General features: G+C 52.4%; 1 pseudogene; it reads right to left on the bottom strand.

Moving 5' to 3' along the window:
• Positions 1-11,730, bottom strand: part of LOC144109869 (uncharacterized) — a 37,258-nt pseudogene extending 25,528 nt beyond the window's left edge.
• Between the last annotated feature and the right edge of the window lie 397 nt (positions 11,731-12,127).

The raw sequence follows: 12,127 nt of genomic DNA, 5'->3' as shown, positions 1-12,127 counted from the left end.
AGCGTATTAGCAAAAATTGGATACTCTCTTTGAAATTCTAGTTCTCGCTCCAGGGCGAGCTTCGCTGCTTCTTCTCGCCTCCTCTGCCATTCTCTCTCTCTTTCTTCTCGTTCCCTTTGTCTCTCTTTCTCGGCGGCTTCTCTTGCACGCTGTCTTTCCCTCTCAGCGGCTTCTCTAGCGCGCTGCCTCTCTCTCTCAGCGGCTTCTCTAGCGCGCTCTCTTTCTCTCTCAGCGGCTTCTCTAGCGCGCTGTCTCTCTCTCAACGGCTTCTATAGCGCGCTGTTTTTCTCTCTCAGCGGCTTCTCTAGCGCGCTCTCTTTCTCAGCGGCTACTCTAGCGCGCTGTCGTTCTCTCTCAGCGGCTTGTCTAGCGCGCTGGACGCCAGAATATGTCATCACTTCACGCACTTTTGCTTGCGCTCCCAGACACCCTTAGAGCGTGTGGGGGTAGCGGCCTCGGTCACAGAGGAGATGCCCTCGACTCGGCGTGGCAAACTCAGCCGGAGACCAGCTACCAAGTGACAAAGGGTTAGCCGTTTGGTGCCCAGCTTTCGCCGGTCGCAAGCCAGAGAATTGGTCGGAGCCAAAGGTTCGCAAAACAAAACAAAGTTTATAGAGCGAAGAGACGATGCAAAGGATTTCACTATCACTCGTACGAGCATATACAAAGTGATTCACCAATACCATGCAACACGTGCAAGGTAACACTGGAGAGAGGAAACAATTAAACAAAATCTTTGCACCTAAAGTGCACAAACACAGAGAGATACAAATAAACAAAACAAGATTTGTTCACCGGGCACTGCGACAGTCCGACGACCTCAGGAGGTCGACAGGGCCGTCCCGCAGACTGGCGCACATTGCATCGCTGGTCCGTCCTTGGCTGGGCAAATGGTGTTCTCCCGGGAGTCGAGCGGGCGCGCCTCTTGGAAGCTTAAACGGCGGCTCGGGCTAACAGACGGCGATTACAGCCCCACATTTAGAGGCTCGAACCGCGTCTGTTTGTTCTTCGCGCCAAGGCAGGCGCGCACATACACACAGCTTTAACCGCACAAACTCCTTCTCCTTCTTGCGCCGGGCGCGCGACCCTATTGGTGGAGCGCGGAAACCACTTCTAGAACAATCTAGGTCATTCGCGGCACGCTGAGTCATCGGTGTCGGAGCAAAGGGGCAGGGAGGGTAACCTTTGGCGCGAAAGGTTACCCCCTTTCCGTCGACAAGCAAAAACTTCTCTAACATTCGAAAAAAATCGACGCCGCGCTCGGCCATGCCCCTCGTGGCGCCGAGCCGGCGAGCTGAGTGGAAAGTTACAACCCCTGCTGTTTTTTTGTTTTATTTTACAGTGCGCGGGATTGCCTTCGCGCAGCGCTGGATTTTGTGACAGCTGCATACCGGGGACCTCACCGAGCAGGGTATATAGGGAGCTTCATCATGTACAGATTGAAGAGAAACCGCGAATGTATGAATGAATAAAACTTAATTTTGTTTCTTTGGGTTTAGCGGATTCCGGACGTCTTCATCTTCCGAGTTCCAATGGTCGGTGCCCTCATTCCAGGGCCCCGCTGAGCTTTGCCACCTCGCTTGCGTGCCGCACGTGTCCTCCTGTTCCCTCTCAATGTTCCGCACTGTGCTTTTCTAGTTTGTGGAATGCATAGTTGTGTCTACATTCCCATGTAATATGATATAGCGTCGGGGTTGCCCCGCACCACGTGCATTTGTCATTGTATTGTCCTGGATACATCTTATGTAGTGTGTGTAGGTTTGTAAAGGTACCTGTTTGTAATCTTCGCCATCCCACTGCCTCGTGCTGTGTCAGCAACGGGTGGGGTGGAGGATACGTCAGTCTCCTTCCTCTTTGGCAATTTAGTATTTCTGCATATGTGGGTTCTACCGTTGTGGTATGTTCCTGTGACTCCGTTGTGTCTGCTCGGTGGGTCATCTCGCGAGCTAGACTGTCTGCCCTCAGGTTCCCTTCCACTCCGGCGTGTCCCGGTATCCAGAAAATTTTGTGTTGTAATGATGTATTGGGAGGTCCTGCCTGGAGGATGATTTGCAGTGCTCCCTTGTATATTCTTCCCGCCGTGTAGCTTCTACATGCGGCTTTCGAGTCCGTCAGAATCATGAGTGATTTATTTAGTCGGTTCCCTTCAGCTACTGCCAGAGCTACGGCAACTTCTTCCCCCTCGGTTACCGAACACTTTTTGGTTGTTACACACGTGACCGCCTCTAGGCTCTGGTTGACGGCCACTGATGTAACTCTATGTTCTTTGGTGTCCCTGTTCCACGGATACAGGCCTGCATCCGTGTATACCGTGTTTTCTTTGGTAGCTAAGTGTTTTTCTACATACTCTCCACTAGCGGCTCGTCTAGCCCCGTGCAGGTTTGGGTCCATGTTTCTCGGTAAGGGGCAGACTCTGATGGTTTGTCTGACTTCGTCTGGTATGTTTGCTACTCTGCCTTCTGTTTCTTTACTGCTATACCCTAACCTGCGGAGGAGCGCACGGCCAGTGGTCGACTGCTGGAGTCTGGTGAGTTGCGATCCAGCTTGCGCCTCTCGTAGCTCTTCGAAGGTATTGTGGATGCCCAGCATCAAGAGTTTTTCATTTGATGTATTTCTTGGTGGGTTTAGCGCTGTTTTGAAGGCTTTCCTTATAAGCGTGCCCGCTTGTTCCTTGTCATTCTTTGTCATGTGGTGATACGGCAGGGAATAGGTGATCCGGCTGGTTACGAGGCTTTTAATCAGCTTTACTGTATCTCCCTCCTTCATCCCCTGCCTTTTCTGTGAGATTCGCGTGATCATTCTGCTGACTTGCTGTGTTGATTGTTTTAGGAGACTGAGTGTGTGGCTGCATCTATTGCATCCTTGGATCCACATACCCAGTGTTCTCATCATGTTTCGTTCTGGAATGGTCTGTCCTTCCAAACGCACTGTCAATTCTTCCGGCGTTGGCTTCTTTCCGACCCGCAGAATTTCCGATTTCTCGGTTGAGCACGCGAGTCCTCTAGCCCTGACGTGTTCCTCCACGCATGTCGCTGCTTTCTGCAATAGTTCTTCTTTTCGGCCAAGTGACCCTTGGTTGACCCAGACAGTGATGTCATCCGCATACATGGCATGCTGGATACCTTCGATCTAGCTCAGCTTGCGTGCGAGGCCCATCATTGCCATGTTGAACAGGACCAGTGAGATCGCCGTTCCTTGTGAAGTTCCTTTGTTTGGTGTGTTAAATGTTTCGCTTCTTAGGTCTCCCATTCCCACCGTGGCCGTGCGGTTTGACAGGAAGGCCCTTACATAGTTGTGGATTCTTCTCCCACATCTGGTATTGTTGATTCCTTCCATAATTGCTTCATGACTGACGTTGTCAAAAGTTCCCTTGATGTCCTGGGCCGTTACGATATTTTCTCCTGTTTTGGGAATTGTGTCTATTATTTCCTCTTTGATTTGTAGGAGGATGTCTTGGGTTGACAAGTTTGCTCGGCAGCCAAACATACTTTGGGGGTATTGTTCCTCATCTCCAAGGTGTTGCTGTATTCTTTTCGTGATGACTCTTTCGTAGAGTTTGCCTAGACATGATGTTACCGAGATGGGTCTTAGGTTCTCTATCTGAAGCTTTTTGCCTGGTTTTGGTATCATGACCACCTCCGCGTGCTTCCAGTCTTTGGGGCCGGTGCCTGTGGCCCATAGTTCATTTAGGTATTCCGTGAGCTGGGCTATTGCTTCATCGCTTAGAATACGGATGAGCGAATTCTTGATCTTGTCTGCTCCCGCTGCCGTATTCTTGGTTATCGCTCTAACTGCTGCGTAGACTTCTTCATTTGTTATCGGCCTGTCTAAGTGTGGATTATCCTCTCCTTGATATTCTCCTTTGTATTCCTGGGGGCTGTTGTTGCCGTAGCATTTCGTCTTGATCGCTTCGATCAAGTCATCGTTGCTGCCCTTGAATTGGTGTACGAGTCTTTGTATGGCTTTGCCGCTTTCTGCTGTTGTTTTGTTGGGATCCATTAGCGCTTTAAGAATCCGCCACGTTCTCGCTGTGCTGAGTGTACCATTCAGTTAGCTGCTGAACTGTTCCCAGCCCTGCCTAGCCAGTTGCGTTGCGTACTCTTCTGCTTTCTGCGTGATCTCCGCTATTTTATTCTTCAGCTTTCTGTTTAGTTTCTGTCTTTTCCATCTCTTCGTGAGCCCACGTCTCGCCTCCCATAGCCTGAGAAGTTTAGGGTACACTTCCGGTGTGGTCTCCGCCCTGTCTATTTCTTGCGTATGTCGCTCCTGTATTTGTCTGATTTGCTAGCTCCAGTCCTCGATCGAGGTGATTTTGCCCTTTATTTGTCTGCTGCTGTCTCGGAATGCATCCCAGTCTGTAATTTGGGCTGATCCTATTTTTCTTTTGATTCCTTCCGCCTCTTGTGTGATTTTTATTATGTGGTGATCGCTCCCTAGGTTCTCCAGCAGGTTCTCCCACTCAGCCTGTCTCGCTCCTCTGACAAAGGTTAGGTCGGGACACGTGTCCGGGCTGACGCTATTTCCTAGGCGCGTGGGTTGATTTTCATCGGTCAATAGGATGCAGTTTGTATTCTCTGCTGCTATGCATAGCTGCTGTCCTTTTTTCTCGCCTTTTTGATAGCCCCAGCTTGGGTCTCTCGCGTTCAAGTCCCCAGCAATGATTAGGGTATTCGATCTCGCTAGATTGCCCGCTTCCGCAAAATGTCTTTGGAAGTTGCCGTTCTTCTGTCTGGGCGGGCTATATAGGTTAATGATGAACGTGCTTTTGGCTTTGTGTTTCTTTTTGGGAATGACCCCCGTGATTATGTGTTCGATTCTCGTGTCCGTGATTTCATTGTGCTCTATCGTGACTAGGTCATTGCTAATTAGGGTTGCTATCCGTCCTTTCTCCTGGCATTGATAGCGCCTTAATGTCGGTGTTGTGTTAGTCTATTGTAGTAGTATTAGATCGGGTGATGCCCCTTGCTTATATATAAACTGCTGTAGGAGTCCTTGCTTACGCCTGTATCCCCTACAGTTCCACTGCCATATGTTCAGTTTGTTGTGTCCGGTCATGCTGATTGATTGGTGTTGCTTTGGTTTTCATTTCCGAATCTTCTGTCGTTGTAAAGCCTATCTCTGGCTTCGTTAGTGATTCTTTGCGTGGTTTGGCTTTTAATGAAGCTACGAAAGTATTGGTTTTCTTGTCGTTGTTGCATTAGCGCATTCTGCATTGTCTCCATTTGTGCCTGTAGCTTTGCATAAAGTTCTTCATCTGCTCCTCTAAGCTATTATCTTTTGTTGACGTCTGTGTTTGGTTTTGCGTTGCCGGTGTTATACTTGGCGGGCTTCCTGTTCTTATTGTTTGCATCTCATTTATGAGTTCTCTAATTTTCTCCTTGAGCTGTCTGTTTTCCTCCCTGCATAGCTCTATCTCTTTCCTAAGTGTTCTGTTTTCCTCGTCCTGTTAGTTATTATTGTTTTGCCCAGAATGCGGATAAAGTGATTTGGGAGGGCCCGCTCCCCAGCTAACCTTCACTCCGCTCTTCTGCTGCTGTTGCTTTGATGCCGCTTGCTTGGTGCCCTGGGTGCCGAGCGGTGGAAAGGACTCGTCCCTGGGTCCCCTGCTGTGGCTACGTCCCCGGCTCCGGCTTCTTGAGCGGGATTCGCCCTGGCTGACCCGGCTGCGGGAGTGGCTGTTGCTCTTGTTCTCCGGCCCGAACCACCGTGGTCGTCGTCCCCGGCCGCGGCTGTGGCTTCTCCGTTGTTGTCCCGGCTTTCCTTGGCGGCCCCTCAGTTCCGCAGCGGTCTTCAGCCTTCTTTTGCAGTCTCTGGTTCCTGTCAGGTGGTCTTCCCCGCATATCATGCACTTGGGTTGGCACTCGTGGTTTTCCTCCGGGTTAGATGCCCCGCATCGTCTGCAGGTTCTCGCATCCGGTGTTGGACATACATCGGAGCGGTGTCCCTGCATTGCGCAAACAAAGCAGCACAGCCTCGTGGGTCTTTAGGGTAAGTCTTGTATTCACCTGCGCTGAAGATTATCCATTTCGGGTCTGGGCCGTCGAGGGTTATCAGCGCCGTTTCTGATTTCCCTAGCATCCTTGTTGCCAGGATTTCCGTGCCCTGCGATCTTATTCTCAGCCTGGATTCCACTTCCTTGGGTGATATTCCTAATACTAGGCCGTGTATAACGACCCGTGTGACGTCGCTAGGCATTGCCACGTAAGCCTGGACTTAGTAGCTTGTTCCTTGGATCGGGAGCTCTCTTATTTTCCTAATCTCATTCGCAGAGTCGTCATTCGAAGTACTTGCGATTATGATATTGGAGCCCGGCCGGAGTCTGACCAGAAAGTCTTCTTTGATCTTCCCTCCACAAGCCTGTACGATGGCCTGTGTGGCTTGATATGGTTTCATGTCCTGTATTTTGAGTCCTCCTCTTGGTCTGATGATGATCTTCGCGTCGCTCCTTGGAAGTGGGGGCAGGTTTTACCGTTGATGTCCTCGCCTTCCCTCTGTCTTCGTGCTTTTATTGCTGTCCGATTGCGTCATCCCACCTGCTGCCGTGTGAGCTGGCGCCATCTTGTTCTTTATGATGGGGTGTGTTGTGGCTTTCGAGTTGGCGTCGTTGGCTCGCCCTCTCTCTTTCTTGCTTTTCCTGGAGTAATATATCTCCCAATTGGTTTCTTCGTCTTGCGTGAGGTCACTCCCGTTCTCCTGATGCATGCGTTCCTCCTCTCCGTTTTCGCTGGGGCCTGTCCCGGTCCTCGCGTCGTAACACGCGGTCATCGGTACTACCTCCATTTCTTGAGTTTTATCCTGTCCTTGGATCGGACCAGTTGTTATGTTGCTTTCGGTGACGTTATTCTGTGCCCGAGCTGCCATGTCCGCCGTTCCGAATGGCGTTCGGCTAGGTGGCGCGCCCGCTCGGGCATGGAGGTGCTCGGCCTAGCGTTAGGCTCAGCTCTCCGACCACGTTGTTCCGTCTTCCAACCCGATAAAAGTCCAAAAATGGGCCTACCGTGTCGAAATCGGTGTCCTCGTGGTCCTGGTGTCTTGATCTTTTCGATTTATCCAAACGTTTTGGTGGAACGATGGTTTTTCGGCACCGAAGAGTCGAAAATTTGCGGAGCCCATGCAGCACACGTCCGCTCGCTTCGATCGCTCGCAGCGCGCCCAGAAACCGCGAAAAGACTGCTCCCCGTGGAGTTCCTCGCGTATAAAGTTAGTACGGGCCATGTTCGCTGTCTTGGAGTGGGATATGTGATCGCCGATCAGTGAAGAATTGCTTAATATATTAAAATGTGTTGTACCCACAGTACACATAAGACAGGTGGGAGAGGATATCATAAGTCACATTGTCGAAAGCACCCCGCAAGTTTAGTGCGAGGACCACCATGTCGTCGCTACTGTGCTTGACAGATCAAGAATTTCTCTATGAAGTTGTAGCAGCACACTTGTGCGGACCGGTGTGGGCGGAACCCGTACATGGTGCCTGCAAAGGCGTTGCGCGTTGCTAGGTAGGTAGACAGTCTGTCACGAACCGTGGTCTCCATCAACTTCCCCAAACAAGAAGTAATAGAAATGGGTCGGTGGTTGTTGGTGTTGAGAGTTTTGCCTGGTTTGGGTATGAATGTGATGAGGGTCGTTTTTTCCAATCCACCGGGGGAGGCGTACCTCCCGTCCAGATGGTACAGAAATATTCGAGCAGCCGCTCGTAGGCCGATTCGTGGAGGTTTACAAAACGTTTCGTCGTCACCTTGTCCCTGCCTGGGGCTGTCCTTCCTTTCTCTTTGGCCAGGGCTGCTTTGAGGTCATGAAACTGGAAAGTTCGACCCAGCTCTGCGTTCTCACAGCCTGCATACGAGCACGCCGGACCAAGCGAATCCTGGTCCGAGTGCAAATATTTATATCGGAGCGCGTCAGCCAGTTTGGCTGTGTCTCCGCTGAAGGGGTGAATTGCTCGTTAAAGATGTTTCTGGGTTTCGGTGCGGGTTTAGGTCGGATCAATGAGGGCGCGGAAGAGGAGCCACGTGCTCCGGTTCGACATTTGTCGAGCAGCAGTTGCATCAGTCTACCCTGTTCGCGTCGGCGAGTTTGGCCGCATACACTGCCACCTGTTAGGCGAGTTCTGCAATGCGGATTTTGAGTTAGCGATTATGTTTCTGCCGGCGCCATCGGCAGACGACTCTGTGCGGTGCCTCCCAGAAGTGAAAGAGGTTCAGCCTCTGAGAGCTGAACGTGCTTTTCGGCATCTTTGAGTTCGCAGATGAGGTGTTGCGACCAGGTAGTGTAACCTTGATCCGCTCTAGGGGTAGGGTTAGTGTAGTTGGATCTGAATTTGTTCCATTCAGGAATGGTTGCTCTAGTGTAGGGTCTTGTAAGGGGTTTGGTGCGGATTGTGGTCGCAAGAAAGCAGTGGTTGCTACACGGGGTTTCCTGTGTGTTGTTCAATTCTGCATATCTAATATTTTTGGTAAAGGTGAGATCTGGGTACGTGTCGTGTGCCACGGATGATGAATTATTATTTATTTGGCCAGAAATAAATCGGTGATGCACGCAGGCACCAGACGGGGTGGTTCCCTAGTTACGGGACCCATATGTTCCCAGCAGCTCCTGGCCCATGTCCGTCAGTGCGAGCTGAATCGGTAGTGCGGGGCTAGATAACAAGGTCTCCCATTGCTCAAGGGTGTTCCACGGAGATCCCAATGCAAGTGGGTTGTGCAGGGTCCGTGGAGAGAAAAAGGCCCAACGTTGGCGCACGTTCTGCTAGCTTGCGTCCTCGTTTTAACGCGAAAGCGGTAAGGATCTCGTGTAGCAGAAAAGCCGGTGCCGGCGTCGGCGGCGTTGGCCGTGACCAAAAAATCCTCCTCCTCGCACTCCTTCTCCTCCTCTTCTTGCTCCTCGCAATGTACGGCACTGCCCCAACAGATAGCGTGGCTCCTTCGCTCACACCAACCCCCCTCCCCCGCAACGCAGCGCGCGGCGAGCACTTCCGCTCGTTTCTCTCCTACTTCCTCTCCCCTCCTCCACAGTGCAGCGACCATCCCCTCATATGACAGAGATAAATCCACGCGCTGTGTCCCCCTTTCCACTACCAGCAAGAATCAAAACTCGCGCGACGGCAGCGCCTCCCGCTCGTCTCGTTCGAGCGCAGTGGGACCGTGCGGGCACGCAGAAAAACGCGGTGAGCGGCGAAGAACGCGGCGCACATCCAAAGCGCGTTCACCACGAAGCTTGCGGCTTGCTGCCCGTTCGTTCGGCGCAGAAGTTATGCTGGCGTTCGTGGCATCGGTTTGTCGAGAACGATGTGTCTACGAACTACGACTGCAACTTGAGTCCGGCGCGTTTCGGCAAGGCGCCTGGCAACGCTTCTACGTGGTTTGCCGCTCCGCGCGTCCGTTTCACTGTACTTAGCAAAGCGATTATTCTAACGGGCAAGGAGGCATCGCGCCGAACGGGCGATAGCGTTCCGTGGATTCCCTCGCAGAGCTGCAACACGCTATCACGTTCCACTCTTAAAAGCAAAGCTTAAGCGTCCTCCAATTTTTTCTCCACGTATATACCCCATAAGGAATGGGGGCGCTAAAGTCCCCAATGATTATGAGGGGTCCCTGTTCGCCTCTTTTAACGCCCACCGAATAAGTCTGCAAATGGGACCGTCACCATCTTATGCGATCGTCACCATCTTATGCGAGAAAATCGCTTTGTAATCAATCACCACAGTGTGGCCGTAGAATTTTTATGTACGCAGAGGCAACTCTGCACCTCCTGCTGATATACTGAGTAATTGGTGAGAGTGGCTACGTCTCCCGGCTCTTGGACTGCCACTACACCAGAAAGACTTGGCAACGTTGTTAGGAAAAGCCTAAGGTCATCCACTTAGGGCGGGCCTTGAAACTTCTGCAGTTGCACTGTAAAATTTGGATGGGGCCGAATTGCCTCGTGAGTACCATCGCGGTTTAGGAGTGTCCACCATGATTATGACTAGAATTTATGCTTACTAGGAAGGGGCCCGCCTCTGAGCCGGGTGCTCCCATGCCAGCATGTTCCGTCACACTGGGCAGGTTGAGGACGGGTGAGTTTTGGTCTACCGGTCTTAATATTGTGGCTCCTTATATACTTGAGTGGGCCGTAGCGCTTGGTAGCTTGAGTTAGGTCTTGTGGGCGGCTATAAAGGTCGGAATTTTGTCTATAGCCGCCTTGATGGTGGCTGTGATTTGATTTTCTAAGGCGGAGAATGCATAGTTGCTCTGGGCCTCCAGTGCACTAGCCCTCGCCTCAAGCGGAGACTGCGCTGTTGAAGTCTGCGCATCCGATGTTTAGCTATCCCTCTCCTCCACCGCGGGGGGGTTGGGCCTGTGGACAGGAAAATTTTGGCACGCCTCAGTCAGGGCAAGACGCTTCTTTAGGTCAGCGATTTCCTCTTTGAGGGTGGAAATTTTTGGTTGCTCGGCCGTTTTTGTCGGCGGTTTGTAAGGAGTAGGGGCATGAGGAAGGGCTGCCCTGCCCTTGCCGCTCATCTGGGATCCCTGGATGACGGCTTGCGTCCACTTCCGCGAAGGACATGGTGGGGGAGCACCTGCCCGTTTCACTACGTCGGCTCGAGGTGGCGGTGGTACTGTCTGAGAAAACTCTGGTTGCCGGTACATGGACCGCCTGGATTGCTCGGGGGTTGGTTGGATCCCTTGTCTTGCTAAACGGCGGCTCTTCTTAGATGCCGGTTCCTGCTGCGGGTGCAGGGGCTGAGGGGTTCGGTAATTTCGCGGACCCCCGTGGCAAGGCCTCCGCCGCACAGAGAGCAGTTTGGAACACGCTCTAGAGGGACCTGTACCCCCTCAGCGAGCAGGGCTTGCTGGCCACACACTCCATATCTGTTCGGTCTTGGGCCGGGCCAGGCGTCCATGCGGTGACCGACAACACCGGAGTGACCGCAGGCCGCGTTGGTGCGCTGATATTCATGGACTTGAACGATCATCGACTCGTAATGTACGTAGCGCGGCTTCTGCTACCCGGAAAAGGTGTGTCGCACTTTATTCGATATCCCTGACTTGCGTATCACCAGAATTTCGCCATGGTGCCACTGGAGACTTCAGCGTAGGGATTCCGTTGTGTCTGTGTGAAATACTGTGATCACGCCCTCACAGACGTTTCCAAGGTTTTGTTTCAGGTGGCCCGTATGTGGGACTCTATTATTGTGCAATTTAATATCGATGTCCCCGATAATCTTGTCTGCAACTTCGGCTTTTGGTGCTTAGATGAGAATCATGTTCTGATCCTTTACTGGGAAAACTGCAATGAATTGCGAGGAGTCCGGTCCGAGGTAGGCTATGAACGTACGTCCGTATCCCTTCTCCTGAAACACCTCGTGCAAGGATACTCGAGTTCTCGGCTTGATGAAACGAAGTCTTCGGGTGCCGGTTTGGGGAATGGCTCCAGCCGCCACGTCGTAAGAGTCCGGTCTGTGCAGCCCGCTGTGTGTTGAGCGGACGCCGGCAAGTTGTCGGAGCGGGCGCCGGCGGCGGTGGGGGTGGAGGCAGGGGAGGGGGCGTCGACGGACGCCGCTTTTAGGGCATGGCCCTGCGCACGGCGAGCTACCGCGGCAGCGAGCGCGGCGCTCTTCAAGCTTGCTGCTGTCGGGTCACGCACGTTCTGAGGATGAATGGTGGTCCAAGTCATCGCCTCATATCCCTGGCTGCTGACTTGCTGGGAGGCCATATTGTGGTAGAGGAAATGCTCCGCCGTGCCGGGCATTGGCGCAGCCGTTAGGTCTAGCGGTGCCGCCCAACGTGGTCGAAACTTCGTTCTGCGAGAATTTGTAAAAGTGTGATCCCACATGGAGAAAACAGATATCTGCTGATCCCCTGTGACTTCCGGCGCATGGTGGTGCAGGTCTTGCTGGCCTGGGGTGGAAAAAATCCGCGGCTCCCGCCGACAGTCGGCAGTGGCGATGCGCGCCTGCTGAACGATCCTCAGAAACCGGTGGCCTAAGCCGCGCGTAGCGCCTCATTTGATGGTTATGCTTTTGATCTGTTGTATATATGCCAGTATAGCTGCCATCAATGTGCCCCCCCCCCCCATCCCACCATTTATATAAAATTTCGGGGCCACTCGTTTGACGCATAATGTTCGAATGGTGTCAAATGACTTG

Source organism: Amblyomma americanum, chromosome 11, assembly GCF_052857255.1.
Source record: "Amblyomma americanum isolate KBUSLIRL-KWMA chromosome 11, ASM5285725v1, whole genome shotgun sequence".
Classification (NCBI taxonomy): Eukaryota; Metazoa; Arthropoda; class Arachnida; order Ixodida; family Ixodidae; genus Amblyomma; species Amblyomma americanum.
This window is presented reverse-complemented; position numbering and strand designations above follow the sequence as displayed.